The sequence below is a fragment of the Tamandua tetradactyla genome, chromosome 3 (genome assembly GCF_023851605.1).
Source record: "Tamandua tetradactyla isolate mTamTet1 chromosome 3, mTamTet1.pri, whole genome shotgun sequence".
In the NCBI taxonomy this organism is placed as follows: Eukaryota; Metazoa; Chordata; class Mammalia; order Pilosa; family Myrmecophagidae; genus Tamandua; species Tamandua tetradactyla.
The window spans coordinates 65,509,673-65,533,083 of record NC_135329.1 but is presented as its reverse complement, the minus strand read 5'-3'; the positions used below and the strand labels follow the sequence as shown (position 1 = coordinate 65,533,083).

Genomic DNA, 23,411 nt, shown 5'->3' with positions numbered 1-23,411 from the left:
AGGCCTGTGCCAACAAGATTAGAATAAAAGAACATAGCTTCTTTGGGGCACAAAGCTTTAAACCAGCACATTCCACCTTCTGGGCCTCCCAAAGAAATGTTCTTTAGTAATACAAAATACATTCATTCCATCACAATATCACAAAGCCTTTAACCATTTTACTAACAATACAAATACAAAGTAAAAAATGATACAGAATCTCATCATATCAGCTACAGGCATGGTCTATCCAAAGGATACATTCTCCTCTGGTTGTGGACCTGTGAAACTCAGAACCATTTATCTGCTTCCAATATATGAAGGATGAACAGTCATAGGATAATTCCATATCCATAGGAAAAAACTGAAGAAACGGGGGTCTCCAGACCCAGACAATTCCAAAAACCTGCAGGGCAAAGTCTGAGAGTCAATTATAGAATGCTGTTTCTTCCTCAGAGCTTGAGGAAGCAGGGGTCCCAGCCTTTTCAAGGGTTTACATAGTAGCCATCCTTTCTCCAAACATTGGTGTGAGGTTTACAACACTGGGAAACATTGGGGATATACCTTGTTCTTGGTTGCACTCTCCTCAGGCATCTGGGTACACCTGGACTCTCCCATCTCCGGGGCACATGCTCAACCTCTTCAGAACAGTGGGATCTTGTCCAGGCTCTCCCCTGTCCCTGGGGAATGTATTCCACCCTCTCTGAGCTCTGAGGGGACAACACTCTTCCTCAACAACTAGCGGGGCAAACTCAGCCTGTCCACATGCATGGATGGATCCATTCCTGGCCCAAGACCTAAGGTCCTGGTTCAAGACCTTAGCCAAGCTAAGGTCCTGGTTCAAGACCTTAGCTTCCGTGGTTCTGCCTTTGAAGCCATTTTCCCTTCAATCTCCCTTTTAGTCCAAATTGGCAATGGTTCCATTAATAAAGATCTTGCAAAAAATTTGTTGACTTGGCATACAACTTACAGGGGTAAAACCATCAGATAATAGGACTTTCCACAGATCCTTTCTGGATACTTCTATCACCAATCCTGGCTTTTTCTGAAATGGCTGACTGCTTCCATGTTTGGTTCAATCCTCACCTGGGATCTTCTCATCTGTGGACAATTGATCTTTGATAAGGCAGTCAAGCCAACTCATCTGGGATAGGGCAGTCTCTTCAATAAATAGTGCCTAGAGAACTGGATATCCACATGCAAAAGAATGAAATGATCCATATTTCACAGCCTATACAAAAATTAACTCAAAATGGATCAAAGCCCGAAACATTAGATCTAAGACTATAAAACTTTTAGAAGAAAATGTAGGGAAATATCTTATAAATCTTATAATAGGACGTGGTTTCCTAGATCTTATACCCAAAGCACGAGCATTGAGAAAAGAAAGAAAGAAATGGGAACTCCTCAAAATTAAACACTTTTGCACATCAAAGAACTTTGTCAAGAAAGTAAAAGCCTACACAATGGGAGTCAATATTTGGAAACAATATATCAGATAAAATTCTAGTATCCAGAATATATAAAGAGATTGGAGATTGTTCAACTCAACAGCAAAAAGACAAACAACCCAATTACAAAATGGGCAAAAGACATGAACAGACACTTTTCACGATAGGAAATACAAATGGCTTCATGAAAAGATGCTTAACTTCCTGCTATTAGGAAAATGCAAATCAAAACCGCAATGAGATATCATCTCATACCCACCAGAATGGCTGTTATCAATAAAATGGAAAACAACAAATGCTGGAGAGGATGTGGAGAAAGAGGCACACTTGTCCACTGTTGGTGGGAATGTCAAATGGTAGAACCACTGTGGAAGGCAGGTTGGTGGTTCCTCAGGAAGCTAAGTATAGAATTGCCATATGATCCAGCAATACCGTTGCTTGGTATCTACTCAGAGGATGTGAAGGCAAGGACACAAGAGGACATATGCACGTCATTGTTTATAGCAGCATTGTTTACAATTGCCAAAAGATAGAAACAGCCCAAATCCTTCAACAGATGACTGGCTAAACAAGCTGTGGTATATACATATCATGGAATATTATGCAGCTATAAGACAGAATAAAGTTATGAATTATGTAACAACATGGATGGACCTTGAGGACATTATGCTGAGTGAGATTAGCCAGAAGCAAAAGGACAAATACTATATGGTCTCACTGATATGAACTAATATTAGTGAATGAACTTGGAGAATTTCAGTTAAGAACAGAGACCATCAGAAATGGGGTAGATATAGGGTAATTGGAGCTGAAGGGATACAGATTAGACAACAAGACTGATTGTAAAAATTCAGAAATGGATAGCACAGTACTATCTAACTGTAATACAATAATGTAATGCTGAATGAAGCTGAATGTGAGAATGATAGAGGGAGGAGGGCTGGGGGCACAAATGAAATAAAAAAGAAAGATAGACAATAACGACTGAGATGGTATAATCTAGGAATGCCTAGAGTGTATAATAATAGTGACTAAATGTACAAATTTAAAAATGTTTTTGCATGACGAAGAACAAAGGAATGTCAATATTGCAGGGTGTTGAAAATAGATGGTAATTCATATTTTAAAACTAACTTGTGTGAGACTAAAGCAAAAAAATATTTATTTGGTACAAAATTTATATCTTGATTAGTGCATTTCCTAATATAACTTATGTGGACAGTTTAATTGCACACCATAAGTACATGAACCTTGAGTAGAGCATGAGATTTTGTAGTTTGGTCCAGAGTGGTGCCCTCATAAATCCCAGAGTAATTTGAACAGTGACTAAAAAAGTATTTGCGAAGTCCCCTTGGGGGAATGGTGAGAAAGGGGGAAAATTCAACTTCCCCATGTGGAGAATTTTGATATTCTCACAAGCAGTAGGGACAACCAAAGCAATAGGCCAATCCCTCAGTCTTGGGGTTTGTTCATATGAAACTTAACCCCGCAAAGGATAGGCTAAGCCTACTTAAAATTAGGCCTAAGAGTCACCCCCAGAGAACCTCTTTTGCTGCTCAGATGTGACCTCTGTCAGCCAACACGACAAGCAAACTCACTGCCCTCCCCCCTCTCTACGTGGAACATGACTCCTGGGGCTGTAAACCTTCCTGGCAGTGTGGGACAGAACTCCTAGAATGAGCTGGGACTCAGCATCAAGGGATTGAGAAAACCTCGACCAAAAGGGAGAAGAGAGAAATGAGACAAAATAAAGTATCAGTGGCTGAGAGATTTCAAACAGAGTCGAGAGGTTATCCTCTAGGTTATTCTTAAAGCATTATGTAGGTATCACCTTTTTAGTTAAGATATATTGGAGAGGCTGGAGGGAAGTGCCTGAAGTACTCCAGTAGCCATGTTTCTTGAAGATGATTGTATAATGATACAGCTTTTGCAATGTGACTGTGTGATTGTGAGGACCTTGTGTCTGATGCTCTTTTTATCTATGGTATGGACAGATGACTAAAACATGTGGATTGAAAGTAATAATTAAGAGGAAAAAAATAATAATAAGAGGAAAAAAAGAAACCTCACATGGGACACTATTTTCTGGGGTCTCATTTTTCTGGAAGCCAAGAATTTTCCTGATCATCAGTTTCTGGTTTTCTTGTACCCAAGAATTCAGTTCTTAGCTTATCCCTTTCCTGTTACATTTTACTGTAAACTGCAAGGAGGAACCAGGCTGCATTTCCCACATTTAGTTTGGAAATTTCCTCAGCTATCCTAGCTTGTTGCCTTCAATTTCTGCCTTCCATCCAACACCAGGACTCAATTTTGGCAAATTCTCTGCCACTTTAAAACAGGAATCATCTTTCCAGTTTGCAGTAACATCATTATTACTGTCTAAGGCCTGTTGGAAGCACCTTCAGTGTCCATAGTTGTACCAACATTCTCTTCAAATCAATCTAGGCCTTTCCTGTTCACCGCCTTACGATTTTTCCAAAATCTTCTCTTTATCCATGTAAAAAGCTGTTCAAACATGTTTGATATTTACAGACTGCAGCACTCCATTTCTGTGGTACCCAAATCTCTTTACCTTAAGTCAAACCATGCCTGTAATTGATGTTGATGAGATTTTTTTTTGTTTTTGACTTTGTATTTATTTGTATTGATACTGAAATGGTTTAAGGTTTTGATATAGTGATGGAATGAATGTATTTTATATATGGAGAGAACATTTCTTTTTGGGGTCCAGAGGGTAGAATGTGCTGGTTTGAAGTTGTTATTTACCCAGAAAAGTCATGTTCTCTTAGGGGGCAGACCTGTTGTTGGTTGGAACCTCTTGACTAGGTTGTTTCCATGGAGTTGTGGCCCACCCAGTTATGGGTGGGACCTTTGATTAGGTTGTTTTCATGAAGAGGTGACCCATTCAAGATGGGTCTTAATCCTTTCCTGGAGTCCTTTATGAGACAGAACTCTGATTGACACAGAGTGGAAAGATGAAACCAAGATACAGATGCCTGAAGATGCAGGAGGAAGTGTCGCAGGAGGAAGTGTCCCAGGAGGCACCAGAAACTGAGAGAGCTGTTTGAACCCAGAAGCCAGGAAGAAAGACAGCAAATGTTGCCCTGTGCCTTTCCATGTGATGAGGAAACCCTGGACACTATCAGCCTTTCTTGAGAGAAGTTTATCCTCATGTTGGTGCCTTAATTTGAACATTCTCATGGCCTTAGAACTGTAACTTGAAACATAATAAATCCCTTTTGTAAAAGCCAATCCATTTCTGGTGTATTGCATTCTGGCAGCATTAGCTAACTGACCCTGGGGGACAGGAGCGTCTTTGCCTCAGAGATGTGTGAAAAACAGGGATTGAGGCAGGATCAGAAAAAGAGAAAATTCTTCTTTCATTGATGCCTGAATTTACCTTATTATTTTGTCCTTTTTCCTATCTACCAGGAATGCCTTCTCTGGTTTCTCACCTTACAAAAACAAAACCAAAACCAAAATAAAGTAAGTTTCATTTTTTAAATTGCAAAAATATTACATGTATACATTAAAAATGAAATATTGCAGAGGTATATATAAATTTTTTTCTTACCCATCTTTCCTTGATTGCATTCTCCTGAGGCAGCAACTTTATAATACAACAGTGTATCACTGCCTTTTTCTCTGTGTATAAAACATTGTAGTATAATTGCTTTTTTCTCCATGCAAATAAAAATGTGGCCACTTTTTCCCCTCAAAGTGCAGTTATACCATATCATAGTAAAGTTGTTCTTTACTTCCCTTGTTCATTTATTTTGGAGCTCTTACCAGTCAGAACTTATAATATACCTACTTCTTTTTAAGGACTGTAGAATAGTCCGTTGTCTGGATTTGCCATGATTTATTTTATTCTAATATTGATAGACATTTAGGTTGTTTGTTTTTTCTTTCTGTCACCAACATTGCTGCAGTGAACAATCTTTGTAACTATTTTTTGTGCACATATGTGAGTACTTTTGTAAATTATTTTTAGAAATGGAATTAAATTTAATGTAAAATTCCAAAATTCAGCTGCCTTTTTAAAAGACCATAGAAAGTTGAACTCTCATTAGTGATGAGAATACATGTAGTTCCATATATTTGGTAGGCTGAGTAGCATCAGCCTTTTACATTATTTGCCAGTCTGATAGGTGAAAAAACCCAGTATCTCCTTTTGTTTTTTTCCTGGAAATCGAACCCGGTCTCCATCACGGCAGGCAAGAATTCTGCCACTGAGCCAGTGCTGCACTTTCCTTTTGTTTTTATTTGCATTTTAACATTGTGTGTGAATACTAATGGGATTAAGCAACTGTTGATATTCTTTTCTAGGTTTCAGTCTTTAAGACCACCTTAAATTCATTTTCTGTATGAAATCTTCTCTATTTCTTACTCACCCCTTGCCCCCTCTTTTTTGCTATCAGAGTATTTTATATATAACTCCCATATTGTATTCTGATTGTTTGTGTATTACTGATTTACCTGTCTATGTTTATTCCACAGCAGAAGCTGCTGTAGGGCTCTGACATGTGGTATTCATGTCTCTTCCAGTATCTAGCACAGAGCCTGGCACTTAACATGCATTTAGGAAACTTTATTGAATGGTTAGTCAGAATTCCCAACTGCGATTGTACCTGTAAGGCTTGCTGCTCTTCTTCTTCTTCTTCTTTTTTTTTTTTTTTTTTTTGCTGTAACTGGATGGTAATGGTTGTAATTCATCTTCATTTTACAAAAGAGGAAACTAGGTTTAGAGGGAGAAAGATGGAGAAATGTCTTTGGTTAATAAGATATTCTTCATCACACCTTCCTAGGTATTGTGACACATAGCAAAGCTCAAAACTGGGTGTTACTTGTGATCAAGGACAAATGTTGATTTATACAATCTGAGATAGATGGTAAGTTTCTTCCTTAACTCTTACAGACCAAGACTAACTAACCACTGGGGCTTTTGTCTGCTGGTCTTAACATGTATCATTAAGCCAGTACAATTCATCTAAACTTCATTTTGCTCCTTCCAAAGAGGTGTGTCTTTTAGACCTGGAACAGACTTGTATCTAACTGTAGTAATTCCAAGCACTGGCTGATTTCCTGAGAGCCTGATATATTTCTCTTGTAGAGAACTCTTGGGACCCATCTTCTTGGCCACCTTCCTGTGACTAAGCCACCAAATCTCACTTCATTATGGTCTTTTTCTTCCCGAGATAGAAGGCCTTGTAGGCATTTCTTCTCACTCTTGTCGCCCCACCCATTCTTCCCATCCCTTTCTAAGGTTTCTCTTTGCAATTTTTTCTCTTTCTCTCTCTCTCTCTCTTTTTTTTTTTTTTTTGGCATGGGCAGGTACCGAGAATAGAACCCTGGTCTCTGGCACAGCAGGGGAGACCTCTGCCACTGAGCCACTTTTGCCCGCCCTTCTCTTTGCATTTTGGCATCTTCTCCTTTGTCCTAAGGTAACAACACAGTCACTTGCTTCTTCAAATTCCTTACTAAATGTTACATTTTTCTTGTTCTGAGCTAATACCTGTCTTTCCTCTGAGGACATTTTTGTTTCCTTTACATCCCTCTTTAGTAGCGCTTATATGTTCTTTATATCAGAATAGGAAATGAGTGTGTCTTTAGTTCTCACCTTGCACTGCAGTTTCCTATAAAACATTTGTCCAGAGTGATGCCCCGATAAATCTCAGAGTGATTTGAACAGTGAATAAAAAAGTATTTGTAAAGTCCCCTTGGGGGAATGGTGAGAAAAATTCAATGTCCCCAACTGGAGAATTCTTGATATTCTCACAAGCAGTGGGGACAACCAAAGCAATAGGCTGAGCCCCCAGTCTTGGGGTTTGTTCATATGAAATTTAACCCCACAAAGGATAGGCTAAGCCTACTTAAAGTTAGGCCTAAGAGTCACCCCCTAGAGAACCTCTTCTGTTGCTCTGATGTGGCCTCTCTCTCAGCTAACATGACAAGCAAACTCACTGCCCTCCCCCTCTCTACGTGGGACATGACTCCCAGGGTTGTGGACCTTCCTGACAATGTGGGACAGAAATCCTAGAATGAGTTGAGACTCAGCATCAAGGAATTGAGAAAACCTCTACCAAAAGGGGGAAAAGAGAAATGAGACAAAATAAAGTGTCAATGACTGAGAGATTCCAGAGTCGAGAGGTTATCCTGGAGGTTATTCTTACGCAGTAAATAGATATCACCTGTTTAGGTAAGGCGTAATGGAGAGGTTGGAGGGGACTGCTTGAAAATGTAGAGCTGTGTTCCAGTATCCATGCTTCTTGAAGATGATTGTATAATGATATAGCTTTTGCAGTGTGACTGTGATTGTGAAAACCTTGAATCTGATGCTCCTTTTATCTATGGTATGGACAGATGAATAAAAACATATGGATTAAAAATAAATAAATAAACAGGAACAAATGTTAAAATAAATTCAGTAGATTGAAATGCTAGTGATGAAGGGGTATGGTATGTATGAATTTTTTTTCTGTTTTCTTTTTATTTCTTTTTCTGAATTGATGCAAATGTTCTAGGAAATGATCATGATGATGAATTTACAAATATGTGATGATATTGGTAGTTACTGATTATATAACAAGAATGGAATAATCATATGGTAAGAAAAAAAACCTTTTTGTTAAAATTGCTGTTATTGACCCTTATGTAGTTGGTTTATACATCGTCTGTCTTTCCTCATGGCCATAATCTGTAGACCTCTTTTTTGGTCATATCCTTTTGTTCATTAAAAATATAGGTACCTGGCTCACAGTCTGTCTTTTCTCATAAGATTGTGCCACCATTCCAGGTGAATTCAGTGTTTATGTGACCATTGCCTAATGCCATGGTTTCACAGTTTCCTAACTACCTCCTCTCCAGTGATCTTTGCCTTTACTTGATTCATTCATTTACTACAGTGGAATTACTCTGAAAGTCATCCTTACCTGAAATCAGCTTCACTGTTGCAATCATAAATTGAAACATCCTCTCCTGACTCTTATCCTTTGACTGGAGGTATTCATTTATGCTTTTGAGATCTGCAGTTCCTTGACACCTTTATCCATCAAATACTTCCTTTATAAGCAGGCAAGAATAATCCATTGTCCATCACTTCAAACCCCTTGCCAGAATTTTTTTCCTTGCCCTATTGAATTTCCATCATATGCATCTGGCAAGACCAGGATTCTGGATCAATTTGTCTCTGCCATGTGACTTACACAGAAGCTGTTTGTTGAGCTAATCTAGAAAAGTCAAACAACCACCCAAATTAGTAGTACTGCGAATTCATGGTTGCTGCAAGAGCTGTCAGGAATGTAGAGCAACCAGAACTGCTTGCTCCAAGGTCATCCTGACTTCCTTGCTGCTAAAACCACCATCCCCTTGAATATTCAGAATGACACTTAACAGAATGTTGTCTTCTGTGACTGTTTAGTGAGCACCTCTGGCTGCTTCTCCTTAGGCTCCTTTCCTGCATTCTCTTCCTCTGCTATTATACTCCTTGCTTATTTATTTATTTTTTCTGTTCCCCCTTCCCCCCCCCCTTTTTAAAAAACATTCTCCAATTACTTCTTGAGCTTGTGTCTATTTCCAGGATTTTATTCAGTATGTTGATGATTTCCATTTTTCCTTCTGAAATCTTAACATCTGCTTTTTCAGGTCCACTCGTCTAGACAGCTACTACGCATCTCTACTTGGATGTACCTAGACACTTAAAGATCAACATGTCTGAAACCAAATTAGTTTCTTCCTTTTGCTTTCATATCTGCTTCATTTTCTGTAATATTAGGCTTAGTGATTGTTTCTACTGTCCATGGAGTTTAGATCAAGCCAGAAATCTGTATCTCTATCATCCTTGGCTTCACATTCAGTCAGTCACCAGGTTCTGTTGATGTTACCTCCTAAAAATGACTCTCTTATCTCCCATTCGACTGCTGTTTTGCTGCTTCAACCTCCCATTATCTCTTTTTTTTAAAAAAAACTCTGTTGCCTGGTGTTCTTTACTCAGCATATCTAGCCTCCTGTCCATTTTTTTTTGTCTCCAGACAGACTACTTATTATAAAATGCAAATCCTATCCCTTAAAGTACTTGAATGACTAATTTTCCATCCATATAGGAAGAAGTTCAGAATGCTAATTATTTTTCACCATACTGTTTATGATCTCACTTTAGATTTCTCCAGTTCTGTCTCTTGTCACTTTCTCCTCCTCTGCTTCCCAAATTCCACCCATATTAAATAACTTTTGTTTGAAGCTGCATCATTCTCCTTCCATCTCCAGGCTTTTTTGATGTGCAGATCCTTCTGCTTAGAATAAAATTGCCACCTCCCCAAATATTTCTGATTATGTAATACACAGAAAACTCCTTCACTTGAATTTAATTTGAAGTCATATTCTGGATGGAGAAGACAAATATGTTTTTACAGTTATGTTTTTTAGAAACTAGATCGTTGGTTTATAAAGCTCAAAAGACGATTTCCTCAGAGAAATGTTCAAGTAAGAGGCTGCTGGTATGAACTCATAATTTTTGTGAGCATTTCTATGTGAGAAGAGTAGATAAAATAGTTGGCTAAAGGAAAATGGTAATAAAACTTCTTTAAACTACTGAAAATAAATAGATATAAGAAATGATATTTTAAGTTATAGATACTTGAAACTAGCATATTGAATGGAGGTTTTATATTATACCATTAAAGTTATTGTTAATAGCTATAATAATGTTAGTAAGACATGCCAGGCACTGTTCTGAAGTAAGTGATTTACAAATTTGTTAGATATCTTTTGCACTTTTAAGTGGCATCAAAATAACATCTTTAAAAATATTCTGTATATGGTAATACTTGTGAATTAAAATATGGTTTCAAACATATCTGAAATCTTATGACCCTTTCTGGGTAGAGCACAGTTGGTTGCCCATTGTTTGCAAACTGTGAGAAACCTGTTACCTGTCTGCCTTAAAGTCATATTAAAGTGAAAACATATTTTGAACAGCATAATCTCAATCAGTTCTTGCAGTGGAGGTTTTACTTATCCTGTAACATTAAACCCATATGATTTAGGAAATTTTTTAGATTTAATATTCTGTTGAGCATTTTTGTATGTTACTTCATATAATAGTTTGTGAAATATGTAAAGCAGATGGATATGGATAAGGAGTTGTGTTGGTTTGAAAATATCATGTTCTCCAGAAAAGCCATGCTTTGATCCTCATTCTTGTGCCTCCCTCTTGTGGAGGCAGTCCTTTCTTTTAATCCCAATTCGACACTATAGGGCAGAAACTTGCTTAAGTTATCTCCATAGAGAGGTGGGACACCCAGTTGTCGGTGTGACCTTTTGATAGTTGGAGAGGTGACTTTCCAGGTTCCAGGTGGTTCTTGATTAGTTTACTGGAGTTCTTTAAAAGAGGAAACAGTTAGGAAATGATGTAACCAACAAAAACGTCAAGAGCAGAGTTGACACGGGTACTGACACTTGGAGAACAGAGACATGGATGTTTGGAGGAGCTTGGAGCCCAGCAGACATCCTCATAAGATGTTAATTAAGCCAGAACCTGGAGAGAGCCAAAGGAAGCTAAGAGATGAAGGCCAACCCTAGAGAAGCAGAATAAGAAACTACCATAGGAGCAGAGGCTGAAAGCAACGGAGCCCAGGAACAAGGGACCAGGAGATGCTAGCCATGTGACTTCCTAGCTGAAAGAGGTGTTCCAGACAGAATTAAGGTATCTTTCCCCAGATGCCTTAATTTGGACATTTTTATAGGTTTAGAACTGTTAAGTTGTAACTTATTAAATTCCCCTTTTAAAAAGCTGTTCCAGTTCTGGTATCGTATTCTGGCAGCTTGCAAACTAAAACAGGAGGAAACTGAGATTTGGAAAGGCTAAGCCTAGGGTAATACAGATAATAAATGGGAGAACTAGAAAAGAATCTGTGTCTTTAGATTTCTAAGATAGTGTTCTTTTCTCATTATCATGTTTATTTTCTAGAGTAAAACCTTAACCTCTGTGAAAAATTGATAGCTGTTATTTTTGGACAAGCTGGATGGATAACTTAGAAAAGTGATTAATAATATTAAATGTTTTACCATTAAAACAATCTCAAATTTCAGACTTTTTGTTAAATCAGTGACTATGAACTTATTTACTCTAAAATCCCTCTTCAGGTTAACTCTGTTCACTCTTTTCCTAAGGAGAATATGGTGGGTTTTTGTTGTTGTTTATAAATAGAGAAAGTATTTAGCTCTGTATGGTCTATAGTATGATGGACAATTCAAGAAACAGTACATTATCTAATGATCATGTATTATTTGTAAGCCCTTTAAGCTTTTGTGTAATATTTGAATATGGATGCAGATTAATAATCTGCAAATAAATTTGAAAGTTATGATTAAAAAACCGATATTGGATTAAAAGAAATAAAAAGCTTCATCATACTCTTATATATGTATGTATTTGTAAAAAGGGTGTTCATTATATGGACAGTTTTTAAATGTTGGTGATAAATGTTATAGAGGTTCAAGTCATTAGCTTATTGAAATGTAGATATTGTTGCATAATAACCAGCAGTAGTGAAATAGTTTGTGTTATTCGGAATATAAGCATGGAATTACCCTATTGTTTATGGAATTTAAAATTTTTAACTATCATGATGTATCATCAAAATGCAGAATCTCCCAGGAGCCCTCCTCCTAATATTTATAATGACCATTTCTTTTATTAGCACTTACTTCATAAAAGTACTTCTCATTTAACAAAGATAGTAGAACAGTGGTAAAGGACTCAGGCTGTAGAGTCATAGTTGGGTTTATATCCAGTTCTTTTTATGTCATTTTGTGAATTAACCTCTGATCTGTCAGTAAAATGGAGTTGATAATAATGATAGTACTTCATTTATAAAGTTAAGATTAAATTGAAGCCAATTAAAGCACATAGTAAGCCTTCAACAAAAGTTAGGTTTTAATAATAGTAATTATCATTATTATATGCTTTTAAAAATATATATGTATTTAAAATATTTTTATTATAAACAATGAACCTACATACCAACATTCTTGACATATAGTCATTCTTATATGAACATTCTTGACATGGTTACAACCAATGGCTCACAAATCATCACATCGTTGTGTATTCATCACCATGATCATTTTTTTCAACATTTGCATCTCTCCAGAAAAAGAAAGAAAAAAAAAAAACCCATGCATGCCATACCCCTTACCACTCCCTTTCATTGACAACTAGAATTTCAATCTACTCAATTAATTTTAACTTTAGTTCCCCCTATTATTTGTTTATTTTTATCCATATTTTTTACTCATCTGTCCATACTGTAGACACAAGGTTTTTAACAATCACATAGTCACATTGTGAAAGCTATATCATTATACAATCATCTTCAAAAAAGATGGCTACTGGAACACAGCTCTACAGCTTCAGGCACTCCCGTCTAGCCTCTCTAATACTCCATAAACTAAAAAGGGGATATCTATATAATGTGTAAGAATAACCTCCAGAATAACCTCTCGACTCTGAAATCTCTCAACCCTAATGACACTTTATTTTGTCTCATATCTCTCATCCCCCTTTCTGTTGAGAAGTTTTACAAAATATTTTTTAGTGACATATGTACGAAAAAGCAATACATTTTAAAGTACAGTGTAAAAGTGGTTATAGAACAGATTTCAGAGTTTGGTATGGGTTACTATTCCACAGTTTTGTTTTTAACTTCTAGCTGCTGCAAGACACTAGACTCTAAAAAAAAAAATCAATATAATAATTCAGCAGTCATACTCATTTGTTAAAACCTAGCTTCTTTCTTATAACTCCTTCTCCCAATCACTAGGGGTATTTGGGCTATGCACATTCTAATTTTTTCATGTTGGAAAGGGTGTCAATAATATGGGATGGGGGATGGAACTAGTTGATAGTCTTAGAGAGGTTGGCCTCACTGGGATTCAGGATTTATCTGGCCTGGGAACCCATCTGGAGGTTGTAGGTTTCTGGAAAATAATCTTAGTATATGAAACTTTTGTAGAATCTCAGACAGAGCCCTAGGTGTTCTTTAGGGTTAACAGTAATAGTTTTGGTAAACTGTGGTAATTAGTAATATCTAGCTGGAGCTGCATAAGATTAGCCTCCAGAGTAGCCTCTTGACTCTATTTGAACTCTCAGCCACTGATACCTTATTTGTTATGCTTCATTTTCCCCTTAAGGTCAGGAAGGCATTGCTGATCCCATGGTGCCAAAGCTAAGCTCATCCCTGAGAGTCATATCCCATGCTACCAAGGAGAATTTCATCCCTGAATGTCATGACCCATGTAGTGGGGTGGGGTGGGGTGTGATGATTTTCCTTGCAGAATTGGTATGCCTACTTCTGATACTAAACAATAGAATACCTGAATTTATACAAATTTGTGAAATAGCTTGATTCTGACAAAATACTTAGTATGTGTTATTGTAGTATTTAGTCCCATGGCAGGCATGTATGTTATTTTAATACCTGCAGTTGCAAAGGAGAATAAAAACATTTTGTCTACACTCATAGTCAAGGGATTATTTCAAGAAAAATTTTTCTTTAGATGAAATTATTGCATACTATTAATTTCAAATTATGTCTCTCTAATTCCTTAGAATTTATAAAAGATTTGCAAATCTGCTCTTAGTGAATCAACAGAATTGCCCAGTGAGGCCCATGGTGTTGGTTTTCTTGTCTGTAAAATGAGAATTATAACTGCTCATAGGTACTGGATAAATTCATATATCTAGTGAATGACAGAATCAACCTTTACACGTAACTCTCTGAACTGCCAACTGTAGTGCTTTTTCCCGCATATTACAACTATTATCTCCCTCTTCCCCCTCCTCCCTTGCGTATGTTTTCAAGTACCTATGGAGAAACCACTTAATTTTTTGAAATTGTGATAGTTTTAAGACATGGTCACAAATATGTTGACACCATTCCCACTGAAAGGTAGAAGGTTGTTTTTCCTTTCCTTGTATCTAGGCTGGGTTTTGTGATTGCTTTGACCAGTAGAGTATGGTGGAAGTTTGTTGTGTGACTTCCAGGGCTGGGTCATAAAAGGCCATGTAACTTGTTCCTTTCAACACTTACACTTGAGCCCTGAGCTGCTATTTTAAATATGTTTCTATAATAGAAGAAAATATATTGGAACTATATCTCTATAGTTTTATAACTTTAAATTAAAATAGAAACAGTAAAGTTCTCTAGGTATGATAATTCCAAATAATACTTAAAGTCTTATTAAATATGTTTTAAAAAGTAGTTTATATTCAAACCTTTGAGCTATGGAATATTTCTGAGGTTTTTAATTTGTATCGATCTATATACGTTTAAAATTTACCTATTTTATTTGTCTTTGATTATATCATTTAATTCTAGAAGCAAAGACTTCTTTCTTTTCCTAGCTCTTTGTAGTAAATGGAGAGGTAATTTTCTTAAGATAAAAATTTAAGTTCAGAGATATGAACAATGTTTTCCTTATTATTTTCCTTATTCTCTTGTGAGATGCATGCTGTTTTAGTTTCACAGTTGCTAAACCAAATACGTACAATGGATTGGCTTAACAATGGGAATTTATTGGCTCATGGTTTCAGAGTCTAGAAGATTTGCTTCCCTCCAGTGTCTGTATCTTCTGGCTGGCTGGTTGGCTGGCAATCTTTGGGGTTCCTTGGCTTTTCCATCACATGACACTGCATATGACAGCATCTTTCTCTACCAGGCTCCTATGACTTATAGCTTTGGCAGCTCCCAGAGGCTTCTCTTTCCAATTTCCTTTGCTTATAAGGCTGTCAGCTATATTGGATTAAGGCCCACCTTCATTCAGGTTCTGGATGCACCTTTACTAATAACATCTTCAAAGGTCTTACTTATAAATGCATTCATACCCACAGAACCAGAGGTTGGGACCTGAACATGCTTTTTGTGGGGCACTTGAGTCAGTCCACCAGGACATGCCTTGAGGTTATTTTTGGGAAGTAGGAGAAAAAAAATCCTCCAATTGCAAAGCAGTCAATACAATTAAATTGAATAACACTCTTTTGGCTTATCTTTAGCTGCATTAGAGTATATGGATATTATTTTGTTTAATTTTATAAAAAACACCAAACAAACACAAACATTTTAACTTTTGATCATTCCATTTTACATGTATAATCAGTAATTCACAGTATCACATAGTTGCATATTGAAGTACATTTTAGCAAGTAGTTATAGAACAGATTTTAAAGTATGGTATGGGTTACAGTTCCACGATTTTTCATTTTTTCTTCTAGCTGCTCCAAGGCACTGGAAACCAACAGAAATGTCAGTATAATGATTCAGCAGTCATACTCATTTGTTAAATCCTATCTTCTCTGTTACACTCCTCCAGTTTTTTCTTTTTTTGTGAAAAATATCATAAATACAAAAAAGCAATATATTTCATAGTACATCACAGCAATTAGTTGTAGAACAGATTTCAGAGTTTGGTATGGGTTACAGTTCCATAATTTTAGGTATTTACTTCTAGGTACTCAAGGTACTGGAGACTCTGAGAAATATCAATATAATGATTCAGCAGTCATACTCATTTATTAAACACTACCTTCTTTGTATAATTCCACGATCATCTTTGATCTTTCTCCTACTCTTAAGGGGTATTTGGACTATGCCCATTCTAACTTTTCCATGTTGGAAGGGAGTCATGTGCAGATCTTTATAAGGACATTGCTGTCATATTTTTTGGGTAGTGGAATGGTTGGATCATGTATTTGGTGGATGTTTAGTTAAGAAATTGTTAAATTCTTTTGCAGAAACAGGGGTAACATTTTATATTCTCTCCAACAGTGTTTTGGAGTTGATCCATAGTCTTGCCAGACACTTATTATAGTCAGTCTTTTCAGTTTTAGTAATTCGAATAGGTGTCACTCCATTTCATTGTGGTTGACTTGAATTTCTCTAACAATCAATGTTATAGAATATTCTTTCATGTCATTGTTTTCCTTTTCTCCTTTTTGTCATCTATTTTCAGTGAAGTTTTTAAGTCTTTTGCCCATTTTTTTGAATTGGGTTTTTCTTCTTATTGACTTGTTTTTTCACTTTTTTCATTGTGTAATATGACAAATATACAAAGCAAAGAAATAAAAAAGCAGTGGTTTTTAAAGCACTCAACAAATAGTTACAGGAAAGATCCCAGAGTTTGTCCTGGGCTACATATCATCATCTCAGATTTTTCCTTCTAGCTGCTCCAGAACATAGGAGGCTAGAAGGAATAAATATTCTTTTATCATCACAGTTGACTTTTTTCCTCTTTTTTTGTGAAAAATAACATATATACAAAAAAATCAATAAATTTCAAAGCACAGTACAACAGTTAGTTGTAGAACAGATTTCAGAGTTTGGTATGGGTTACAGTTCCACAATTTTAGGTTTTTACTTCTAGCTGTCCTAAGATACTGGAGACTAAAAGAAATATCAATTTAATGATTCAGCAATCATTCTTGTTTGTTAAACACTACCTTCTGTATAACTCCATCATCACCTTTGACTTTCTATTCCTGTTTTTGGGAGTATTTGGGCTATGGCCATTATAACTTTTTCATGTTGGAAGGGGCTATCAGTAACATGGGGTAGGGAGATGGAACTAGCTGATAATCTGGAGAGGCTGGGTCCTCTAGGTTTCTGAACTAATCTGACCCAGGAACCCATCTGGAGGTTGTAGATTTCTGGAAAGTTACCCTGTGTTCTAGTTTGCTAGCTGCCAGAATGCAATATACCAGAAACAGAACAGCTTTTATAAGGGGGAATTTAATAAGTTGCTAGCTTATAGTTCTAAAGCCATGAAATTGTCCTAATTAAAACAAGTCTATATGAATGTCCAATCTAAGACATTCAGGCAAAGATACCTTGATTCAAGAGGGCCAGTGAAGTTCAGGGTTTCTCTTTCAAGTGGAAAGGTACATGGAACCTTTGTAGAATCTTATATATTGCCCTAGGTGGTCTTTAGGATTGGTTGGAATGGTTTTGGTTGGGGTTTGGCAAATTTTGATAGGTAGCAGTGTCTAACTGAAGCTTGCATATAAGTGGTCTCCAGAGTAGCCTTTCAACTCTTTTTGAACTCTCTTAGTTACGCTTTTTTTCCCCCTTTTGGTCAGGATGGAATTGTTCATCCTACGGTGCCAGGGCCAGACTAATCCCTGGGAGTCATCTCCCATGCTGCCTGAGAGACTTTTACCGCTAGATGTCATGTCCATGTAAGGGGAAGGGCAATGATTTCACTTGCAGAGTTGGGTTTAAGAGAGTGAGCCCAGACTTCCGGAGAAGATGGCGGCTTAGTAAGACGCGCGGGTCTTAGTTCCTCCTCCAGAACAGCAACAAAAGAAACAGAAACAATACGAAACAGCTCCCGGAGCCACGACAGAGACCAAAAAGACAGCGTACCCCATTCTGGAACGGCTGAACGGGCAGGGAGCATCCGCTGCGGTGAGATACCCGAGGGGCGTGCGTTTTCCCGGCCGGGGCGGCTGGCGGCTGGGGTCCCCTCCACACACGTGGCTCCCCGGTCTGACTGGGAACGTTGGATAGTGGGGCCCTCCCGCCACGCTTGGCGTCTCGGGCCAGCTGGGCAATTTGGACCGGCACTCCCCCAAGCCGCGGCGGCCGGCGACCCCCCCCCTCCACGCGCGGTTTCCTGGGCCGACTGCGAGATTCGGATTGGCAAGTTAAAGGAGCCACAGCATCTTTTACTGGTGGGACCCGCAGACAGACGAGCGCCACCTACTGGGCAGGAAAAGAAAAACAGAGCCCAGAGATTTCACAGAAAAACCTTTCAACCAGCCGGGTCCCACACCCAGGGAAATCTGATCAAATGCCCAGACACCAGCAGAAAATAATGGATGACGCTCGGAAAATTGAAGATATGGCCCAGTCAAAGGAACAAACCAATAGTTCAAATGAGATACAGGAGCTGAGACAACTAATGCTGAATATACGAGCAGAAATGGAAAAACTCTTCAAAAACCAAATCAATAAATTGAGGGAGGACATGAAGAAGACATGGGCTGAACAAAAAGAAGAAATAGAAAATCTGAAAAAAACAAATCACAGAACTTATGGGAGTGAAGGACAAAGAAGAAAAAATGGAAAAAACAATGGATACCTACAATGGTAGATCTAAAGAGACAGAAGCTACAATTAGTGAACTGGAGGATGGAACATCTGAATTCCAAAAAGAAACAGAAACAATAGGGAAAAGAATGGAAAAACTTGAGCAGAGTTTCAGGGAACTGAATGACAATATGAAGCGCACAAATATACGTGTTGTGGGTGTCCCAGAAGGAGAAGAGAAGGGAAAAGGAGGAGAAAAACTAATGGAAGAAATTATCACTGAAAGTTTCCCAACTCTTATGAAAGACCTAAATTTACAGATCCAAGAAGCACAGCGCACCCCAAAGAGAATAGACCCAAATAGGCGTTCTCCAAGACACTTACTAGTTAGAATGTCAGAGGTCAAAGAGAAAGAGAGGATCTTGAAAGCAGCAAGAGAAAAACAATCCATCACATACAAGGGAAACCCAATAAGACTATGTGTAGATTTCTCAGCAGAAACCATGGAAGCTAGAAGACAGTGGGATGATATATTTAAATTACTAAAAGAGAAAAACTGCCAACCAAGACTTCTATATCCAGCAAAATTGTCCTTAAAAAAGGAAGGAGAAATTAAAACATTTATAGACAAAAAGTCACTGAGAGAATTTGTGACCAAGAGACCAGCTCTGCAAGAAATACTAAAGGGAGCACTAGAGTCAGATACGAAAAGACAGAAGAGAGAGGTATGGAGTAAAGTGTAGAAAGAAGGAAAATCAGATATGATATATATAATACAAAAGGCAAAATGGTAGAGGAAAATATTATCCAAACAGTAATAACACTAAAAGTTAATGGACTGAATTTCCCAATCAAAAGACATAGACTGGCAGAATGGATTACGACCCAGCAATACCACTGCTAGGTATCTACTCAAAGGACTTAAGGGCAAAGTCAAAGGACTTAAGGGCAAAGACACAGACGGACATTTGCACACCAGTGTTTATAGCAGTATTATCTACAATTGCAAAGAGATGGAAACAGCCAAAATGTCCATCAACAGACGAGTGGCTAAACAAACTGTGGCATATACCTACGATGGAATATTATGCAGCTTTAAGACAGACTAAACTTATGAAGCATGGAATAACATGGATGGACCTAGAGAACATTATGCTGAGTGAGTCTAGCCAAAAACTAAAGGACAAATACTGTAAGGTCCCACTGATGTGAACCAACATTCGAGAATCAACTTGGAATACATCATTGGTAACAGAGACCAGTAGGAATTAGAAACAGAGTAAGATAATGGGTAATTGGAGCTGAAGTGATACAGACTGTGCAACAGGACTAGATACAAAAACTCAAAAATGGACAGCACAATAATACCTAAGTGTAATGTAACTATGTTGGAACACTGAATGAAGCTGCACCTGAAATATAGTTTTTTGTTTGTTTGTTTGTATCTTTTGTTTTTGTTTTTTTCTTTTTCCTTTTTTTATATATATTTATTTTTTATTAGTATTATTATTTTAATTCTCTTCTCTATATTAACATTCTATATCTTTTTCTGCTGTTTTGCTAGTTCTTTTCCTAAATTGATGCAAATGTACTAAGAAATGATGATCATACATCTATGTGATGATACTAAGAATTACTGAGTGCATGTGTAGAATGGAATGATTTCCAAATGTTGTGTTAATTTCTTTTCTTTTTTTTGATTAATAAAAAAAAATTAAAAAAAAAAAAAAGAGAGTGAGCCCACATCTAAGTAACAAAAGAGGTCCTCCAGAAATAATGCTTAGGTATACCTGTAGGTGGGCTAAGCTTCTCTGCTGCCTACAGAAGCTTCGCAAGAGTAAGCCTCAAGATCAAGGGCTTGACCTATTGATTTGGGTGTCCCTAATGTTTGACACAGTATCAGGGATTCCCTGATGGTAAAGTTTAATAGTTCCATAGTTTTTCTCCCATCCCTCAAGGGACTTTGCCAATACTTTTTGATTATCTGTGTAACATATTCTAGGATGTATCCAGGCATTACATTAAACTTATACAGGATTAAAGGCCCTCATTCTTATTCTGGGCTCCCTGTGTTTCAGTTGTTCAAGTGAGGTATCCAGACAGGTTGAGTTAGATTATGTGCTACTGAAAATTTAGGTTCTGGACAAAATAAGCCTTTCTCCCTTTGGTCTCAATGAGTAGGTGTGGTTCTAAAATATAGACAATGTCTTCCTTACGCCTGTGTTCTGAATTACCTTAGTCCCAACCTGATTGGCTTCGTTCTTATCTCTTGGTACCAGGTTATGTATATATATAACAGCCTCTTGAAATCCAGAAATACTAATTACCACTCCAGACTAAATGTGTCTGCTATAAGAGTTTGCAGTCTAGGCCCCTGTTTTCTTATAAGCATTTTCTGAAGGAGACCATACAATAATTATTCTTTAGTTTCTGGCTTATTTTACCTTGCCAGATGTCCCACAGCTGCATTTACATCTTTGTGTGCCTCATGACTTCATTCCTTTTTGTAGCGGCACAATATTATGTATACATTATCATTCGGTATTCTACTTCTCAGTGCATCCTTCAGCCACCTGCATTCATTAGGTGTCATGTATAATGGCCAAAGTTCACAGTCCATCAACACTCTCAATTTTAGATAATTTCTTTCTACCGAAGAAGAAGATAATCAGTAAACACCCCCTCACCAAATAGGAAACCTCCCCTTAACTCTTGTCCCTCCCCCATTATTTACTCCTACTGTTGCTGTCCTACTGCTGGTGTTTTCCTGTTAAAGATAGCCCATAGCATGCAATAACAATTTTCCCCCTGTACCCTGGACTTAAACACACTTTGTACACAAATCATACCTTTGAAGTAGTTCTTTCAAGAACTTATTTATATTTTTAATGTTAATCAGTAGGACACGCAGGTCTATACAATCTCTTTCAATCATGTTCATCTTCAATATGGTAATATTACTTATAGACCTACTAGAGAACCACTTTCACTTTTATCTATTCTCTTACATTTGAGTTCAACCTTATTAGCTAACTGTTCACCAATCTCTAGCTTCTATAGTATCTCTAAGTCCTCTATATTCTGTATTAGAATTCTCTAGTGTTACCATTACCATGGTCATAAAACAAAGTGGAGTCATAGTGTATCTGTCCTTGTGTGTCTGGCTTATTTCACTAGCATTATATCCTCAAGGCTCATCCAACTGATAGATTTTTGAATGTTAAATCAGTCTTGCATTCCTGGTATTACCTCACTTGGTCACAATGTTCCAACCTTTTTATAAGTTGTTGGATTGATTTGCTAACTTCTTACAATTTTTAAATTTTATTATTATTTGTATGCTGTGCAGTGGGGGTCACATTTCATTCTTTTCCATATAATTATCCTGCTATTGCAGCACCATTTGCTGTACTTTTTTGTTTGTTTGTTTGAGTGCATGGGCTGGGAATTGAATCTGGGTCTCCCGTATGGCTAGAGAATTCTACCACTGAACTACCCATACACCCTGTGATTTGCTAAAATGTTAACAATTTTTATGTCTATGTTTAGGAGGTCTGCAGTGTTTTTGTCTGTTTTTTTATCAGGTAGTGCTAGCCTCATGCAATGAATTGCGTAGTATATTCTGTTCAATTTTCTGGAAATTGTGTAGAATCGGTGTTATTTCTGCCTTAAGTTTGTTATAGGATTCACCAGTGAATCCATTACTACATGTATTATTCTAGCATTCACTCTTGCTTGTCTGTATCCTCCCATTCCAACAGTGAGAAATACGGCTCTCACCATCTGCCATCTATTTTCTCAGTTCCAGTTTGTACATATAGTAACTTTAGAATTGTTAACCCGAACCCCTGAGGGAAAACAACTTTATCAACTAGACTATAGGGCTTTTGCCTTTAGTCTTATAGACTCTACTCATTTCCAGAGTGACTTTAGCTCAGCACTTTTTCTCCCCATCCTCTTCAGAGAGGGTGTTTCATATATTTGTAATACAACTACACTGTTTTGTCATATTCTGTATTCCATCTTGTGATCCCCTGGCATCCTAAATGAACTTTAAAAAAATTGCATAAAGACCTATGAATTTTGACAGATATATGGTGTAGTATATCTACCTGTCATGGTCAGGTTCATGTGTCAGCTTGGCAAGGTGGTGGTGCCTGGTTGTCTGGTTGGGCAAGCACTGGCCTGTCTGTTGCTGTGAGGACATTTCATGGACTTAAATCATGACCACATTGGCTGCATCCACAGTTGACTGCATTTGTTATCAGCTAAGGGAAGTGTCTTCTGCAATGAATGATGCTTAGTCTAATTACTAGAAGGCTTTTAAAAAAGATTCAGAAGAGACAATCACTCTTCCTACTTCAGGCAGCCGGCCTCTCCTGAGGGTTTGTTGAGGACCTTGCACGTATAGTAGCTTTAGAATTGCTAAAGCTACTATTTAGAATTGTTACTGCTGCCAGCTTGTGGCTTGCCCTACAGATCTTGGACTCTTACATCTCCGAGGTTGCCCAGCCAACCTCTCCTGTGAGTTCATTGAGGACCTTTATTGGAGGTGCCAGCTCTCAGCCTGCTCTACAGACCTTAGACTCTATATCCCCATGGATACGTGAGACACTTTTATAAATTTTATGTTTACATATATCTCCTGCTAATTCTGTTTCTCTAGAAAACTGTAGCTAATACACCGCCATTACAGATACCATGCAGAATAGTTTTACCACTCTAATAATTTCTTTCTATGCTTCACCTCTACTAACCCTTGTACCCCTGCTGACCACTGATCTGTTTGCTTTCTCTTTATTTTTCCTATTCCAGAATGTAATGTAAATGAAATCATATAGTATGTAGCCCTTTCACTTAGCACAGTGCATTTTAGGTTCATCTGTGTTGTTATGTG

At 37.5% G+C, this 23,411-nt stretch overlaps 1 protein-coding gene and 1 long non-coding RNA gene across 2 annotated transcripts in view; both read left to right on the top strand.

The window, feature by feature from the left end:
- ROCK2 (Rho associated coiled-coil containing protein kinase 2) overlaps window positions 1-23,411 on the top strand; it is a 206,317-nt gene that overhangs the window by 12,932 nt on the left and 169,974 nt on the right. The gene's annotated exons all lie outside the window — the stretch shown is intronic.
- Window positions 1-23,411, top strand: part of LOC143677359 (uncharacterized) — a 93,198-nt gene that overhangs the window by 12,714 nt on the left and 57,073 nt on the right. Inside the window, exon 2 of the long non-coding RNA XR_013172524.1 lies at window positions 4,863-4,916. This is a non-coding gene — a long non-coding RNA (uncharacterized LOC143677359). The remainder of the gene's footprint in view (window positions 1-4,862; window positions 4,917-23,411) is intronic.